Genomic DNA, 5,996 nt, shown 5'->3' with positions numbered 1-5,996 from the left:
CGTTGGCCGTATGCTAGAGGTCGTCATTGCTCTCCCCTGTGGCGGCGGCGTAGCAGGGGTGGGCTCTCTCTGCTTGAACATATGTTCTCCAGAGCCAACCCATCCCCCCACACATTGGATAACCCTGGTGTTCCCCAGATCCCCAGCGGGGGACTGGGAGGGATAAATGCCCAATGCCTGAGCCAAGGTCTACGCGCATCTGAAACATAATAAAGTTGTGGCCAATTTTAATCCCATAGCACATTGTCTTGAGTTGTTATTCCACACGGGGGCTACCCAGGGTTTGGGGGACTCCGCCTGTCCACGCAAAGACTATCAACGTTATTTGATCATCAAGTATAGTTCTAGATTTGGCAAGTCTTGAAAATGATAGTTCCACTGTATGCGCCATAAAGGAATGCCAAATTATATAAAAAAGTGTCTGGGAATTCTAGACCTTGTCAGAATCTCAAAATATGCAAACTATATTTTAACTGATGACCACCCCCATTCATTTGCACTGTGTTTTCTTTGTATTGGAATGAATTGTGTGTAATAATATAATCAAGTACATAATTAATCATGCAAAATTCTGCCACAGAATTTTCTGAGGACAGAGAGATGAAGAATGTAGTTTTTGTTGGAAGCCGAACTGCAGTAGAACAGAAACAGCTCTGTATTTGACATACACGGGTCAGAATGGAAATCGATACATTCTCACATCCCTAATTTGTGGTGCTGTGAGAGCCTAGCTAACTCCGCTATGCTCTGTTTGCATGTTTGTACAAAAAATAGGTATTCCCTGCTTCCTCCATTCAGGAACAGCACTAACAGCCAACAGCCAACACACACACACACACACACACACACACAGAGAGAGAGAGAGAGAGAGAGAGAGAGAGAGAGAGAGAAACAATATGAGCCAAAGCTTTTTGTTGACAGCATAAAAATGTAGATTATGGAACTGTTTTAAAAATCTTTAATTTCTCATTGAATGGCCTGTACTTTCTTTAAAGAACAAAATCAGACTACAAAATCACATCTTCCCCATTGCTGGTCATACATGCTATCCTCCTAATTTATGAAGAAATCTTAATACAAAAAGAGAAGTTTCATTCACAGCAAAAAAAAGGGAACAGTCCATAAAAATAGTTAAATATTTTAATACATTGCAGATATAGTTTCATCTTTTCAGGGTTTTAATTTTGCTTTATCAGCAAATCTCGGTACAACTTAAAATAGCATTGCCACCCACACTTTTGGCCACATTCAGACACATCATAAGCCAAGCCAGAGTTTATGACAATGTGGTTTATAGTGCATGTTTCATTACTCCCCTTGCGCAAGCAGGAGGATAATTGAATCATAAAATTGAAGAGTTGGAAGGGACCCCAAGGGTCATCTAGTCCAACCACCTGCAATGCAGGAATCCTGCCCACAGCCATCCCTGGGTGATCTTGAACCACCAACTTTGTGATTAACAGCCAGACACATGGACCCATTGCGCCACAGCAAACAAACCAGGAAGTGGCAATTAAGCTTGGCTTTCTGTTGCAACAGAATCCAGAATCATGTTTTGTTTCTCCTTGAGAAGCCAGCCTTAATTCTGGTTTGTTATTGGATCTTCTCATTTGTGACAGAGCAACAAATCACAATCCTGGGTTGAGATGTAGCGGGAAAGCAAACATAATTGTGTTTAGGGGCGGGTGAATCTGTCGTTTTGCTTTTTCCTTCAGTTTCTAAATTTTCCTCCTCAGTTCAGCTCTCCACATTTCCTCATCAGCTGGTGAATTTTTAAAAAGCAAGTCCTTGTGAACATTCTCCATTTTACTGAAAATTTCCAATATACGCATCTTAGTATGCACTTTTATCCAATATAATGCGTTTTATAAGCTATTTCCACAAATATATACCAGGGCAATACACAGTTTAACCTAGTATATGCATTTTTGTAACACATTTCTTGGCTGGAGAACTGTAGCCCAAATTGCAAGGTTGGCTGTGTTTCAGTTCAGGTATTGTTTCGGAGAATGGTTTGCCTATAAAAACTAGATCAAATTTCTCCCCATCCCTTATTACATCTTTCTGCTTTGCGTCTCCTGCTTACGGCTGCAGAGGAGCAAAGCAGGAAGAAAACCGTGGCTTATCATGACATGTGCATGTGAACCAAGTGTGCAAACACAAAAAAATACCATTTTGAAAGCCATTTCTCTTCTTTAAAAGCATTTCTTACCACAGTGCGCCAAATTGGAATGTTCAATATAAAAGTCACATCTCAAGTTGAGGTGCTTCTTACACAACTTATGAAAAAACAACAACAACTATACACTAAAAACAATTATAAATAAGAGTCTAAAAAGCTAAAAGGTATGACAGGAGTTGACGTTTCCATAAGAGGACTCTGAGATTTCCACACAAAGGAGAGGCTACTTCACTCACACTGCAAGACAGGGGCAGCTTAATGTACATAGCACTCAAGATAATTAAATTTCTTGCATGGCCAGTGTTCTAAATCTAGGAGAAAAAGGGACCCCTCTTCACACGTCCCCCTCCAATGTGTTGATGATGGCAGTGTGGGGTTCATGAGATGTCACAGAGGGGATAAAATACAGCTGCTGTTTCTAATTTCATGTGGGGTGGGTGGCTCAAAATGCACCAAGATCAGAAGATCTAGACTGTGCACCCACGAAGCTAAAATATTTTGGTTTGGGCCGGAATGGGGGAATGGGGAAAGCTGGTTTCAGCCTCCTTACTCTCCCTTTCCTGAGAAGCTTTTCCGCAGAAATGTAACCTTTCAAATGGACTCAAAAGCTGCATCTATTTGTAACACACACAGGTCCCAATCCAGCTCGTACGATACATATGGAAACCTATGTTATGTATTCAGTGGTCTGGGCTTGCCTGAGCTTGAGTCTGGACTAAGGATTCTGAGCCCCTGTGTTCAGATTCGATACATGATATCCAATCGAAGAACATTTCAGGATTTGGGCCTCTGCCATTGGCCCTTAAACTTTGAGCTTGGAAGTTTAGGCAGCCAATCACGTTGGGAGTGGGAGTGGCCCAGGCCTTCAGAAATGTATATAAGCAGTTGGTTTTGCCCCTGTTGTCCAGTTCTGTTAGTTCAATAAAGGTTCTTGCTGTTATCACTTTGTCTTGCCTCGTGGGAACCCACCTACACTTCAACCTACTTCCACATGGAACACCTTTTGCTGGGTTGGGGTGAGAGTCAGCAGCAAAACACTCAACAGGCCTTTCCTATTACTGCCTAGGGAAGAGGAAGTTTTTTTCTCTCTAAAGCATGCAACTCATGTGCAAAACAGTAGAACCGAGTGCAAAAGCCTTTCCAGAATTGTATCACTTCAGAGAGCAGGGACTCAGCTAGGTAAAGGTAAAGGTACCCCTGCCCGTAAGGGCCAGTCTTGCCAGACTCTAGGGTTGTGCGCTCATCTCACTCTATAGGCCGGGAGCCAGCGCTGTCCGCAGACACTTCCGGGTCACGTGGCCAGCGTGACAAGCTGCATCTGGCGAGCCAGCGCAGCACATGGAACGCCGTTTACCTTCCCACTGGTAAGCAGTCCCTATTTATCTACTTGCACCCGGAGGTGCTTTCGAACTGCTAGGTTGGCAGGTGCTCGGACCAAACGACGGGAGCTCACCCCACCGCGGGGATTCGAACCGCCGACCATGCGATCGGCAAGTCCTAGGTGCTGAGGTTTTACCCACAGCGCCACCCGCGTCCCGGGACTCAGCTACGCAGCTTCAAATAAAACATTTTAGATGTGTTGTAAAGTGCAATATTCAAATGTGACACTAGATGGCGAAAGTGAGCTATGCAAAATTCAATGTGTTTGTCAAAACGTGTTTGTGGTTGTTGTTTTTTAAATATTTTCACAGCATTTTTTTATACATGTGTAGATTCCACTGGGCTGGAGGGTTGAAGGTTTGCAATAGACAAAAGTACCAGTTTAGGACCCAAAAAGTTGTAGCGGTAGCAGATCTGTTTGCTTAAACCTGGCCCTGTAGAAATCGTGTAGATTTAGGAGAAAATGGTACATCCAAAGTTTTAGCTTCTGGCAGCTTCCCTCCTTCCTCCATGGCTTCCCCTCACCAATACTGGAAGTGAACAAAGTGGGAAGAAAACTGGTTTCCAGGGATCTGACCTCTGCATGTTCTTTTTGCTCCTAGCCTTAGACCCATCTACACCACTGTCTGTCGAGGGCTGGCCAATATCTGGTTTTCAACATTATGATATATCAGCAGCTAAATACTGCAATATGCTGATATATCATGATGTCTGGCTCTGGAATGGATCTCAAATTGTTTGAAACCAGTATCGTGATCTGAACACCATATTGGACAATTTATCACTATATCGCCCCGCTCTATCTATGTCATTTCAAAATAACTGGGTTTCTACAGAGATCTTGATAGGAGACATTCTGCTGGTCTCTACAGTACCTTTCTTTCCCTTATTCTGTTTTTCAGTGTGCAAAGAGGGTTTTCTTTCACGATGAACCAGGTGTACCATCCATCCAAAATGAAATGTTACAGTTCAGGAAAAGCTTCACCACTTTATTCTGCCAGTTGTACAAACTGGCCTTAAGTTCGACAAACAGCCCAGAATGAAATTGACTGATCAGGACTCCCATTTAACTCTCAAAGAAAGGAGCTCTGTGTTGGAACATAAAGAAAAACGCAATACTAGTAATGTTCTTCTCCTTTTCGTGAGTGTAACTCTCCCAGCCTCCTCTCAGTGTTTTTAAGTTGAGACCCTCATCCAAATCTGTGTACCCTAGCCTCAGAGCATCAGATTTCCCCTCCTAAAAACTCAATATTGGACTAGAGAACATGTCTTTTATAAGCTTTTATGAACACCCCTTCAAAAGGTAGATGATGCTAGAGAGAAGGAGGTAGGTGAGGTTCAAATAATATGGTCTGTGACTGAGTTCTCCAGAAACCAGATAAGCTTCTTGCCTCTATCCCAGAGTTGTTGCAGAGTAACACAGTTTCACTTAAAAATAAGTTTGTCAACATTCTCTGACAGATACGTTAAATAAACCAGTAATGATTAAGCATAAAGACAACATTTACCATGAAAAAACAAGCAATTAACAACATTACATAAAAAGAATATAGGTACAATGGGATTATGCCCTATCAAATTCAGTAGGAGGGTAAGGCATACGCTTAACAGTGCAATTCTGCATATTTCTACTCAGAAGTAAGCTCCACTGAGCTCAGTGAAGCTGACTTCCAGGTAAGTGGTAATATGAAAGCAGCCTAAAATTACAATGAGACTGAAAGTGCTTCGTGTTGGATGGACTCTGTCCTTTGTGCCAGGTGCAATCCATTGTATAAAATCTGAATATTTTTCTTATATAAAACAGGTGACTGCTTTAAGTTATATAAAAGCCATATACAACCTCAAATATCAGTGGAACTATAAGATAGAAACCCACTTCTTTAAGAACAACTGCAAGCAAAAATGCTAGTGAGGGTGTCAGAAAGTCTGTGCACAGGACAATACCGTCTTAAAAAAAAAAAAATATGTAATACTGTTCTTCAGTGAAAATTTGCTTATGATTAAGCTTTCCTGAACGTGGTAGGAGTTACTGTCTAAGTAAATGTGCATAGAACTGAGAGGCATGTTTGATTTCTCACTTTCATTGTAAATTATAGTGAAGAAAAACATGTAGACAAATTTAAGCACTTTTAAATAGCACTGATTTCAGTGGGAGGCGTTCCGGCAGAAACAGTGGAGTTTAAAGGTGTATAAATCTGGCTGGTTCTGACTTAAGAGTTTTAGCTAGCATATTTCAACATCATTTTTTTTTTCATCTCTGATGTGTTAATAAGCGGGAGTGATTTTCTTTTGAACCTTTTTAAAGGTCTGGCTGCAGGTGGGCACTTCTAAGTCCCTAATGATCTCAGCAGGAAAAGGTAAAATATTTCCCATGAGAACAAATGGAGAAGAATCCTTCAGTTTTACTTAATCTTGCAGATATAAATGTCCCCTT

General features: G+C 41.6%; 1 long non-coding RNA gene across 1 annotated transcript; it reads right to left on the bottom strand.

The window, feature by feature from the left end:
- Positions 1–941: 941 nt before the first annotated feature.
- On the bottom strand, positions 942–3,354 carry LOC309350538. The gene is made up of 2 exons (XR_014160455.1): positions 1,470–3,354; positions 942–1,426 (listed from the first exon to the last, which is right to left on the bottom strand). It is a non-coding gene; the product is annotated as an uncharacterized lncRNA (long non-coding RNA).
- Between the last annotated feature and the right edge of the window lie 2,642 nt (positions 3,355–5,996).

This window comes from Podarcis erhardii, assembly GCF_964252035.2.
Source record: "Podarcis erhardii genome assembly, chromosome: 9".
Taxonomy (NCBI): domain Eukaryota; kingdom Metazoa; phylum Chordata; class Lepidosauria; order Squamata; family Lacertidae; genus Podarcis; species Podarcis erhardii.
The sequence above is the reverse complement of the archived record's forward strand: the minus strand, read 5'-3'. Positions and strand labels throughout refer to the sequence as shown.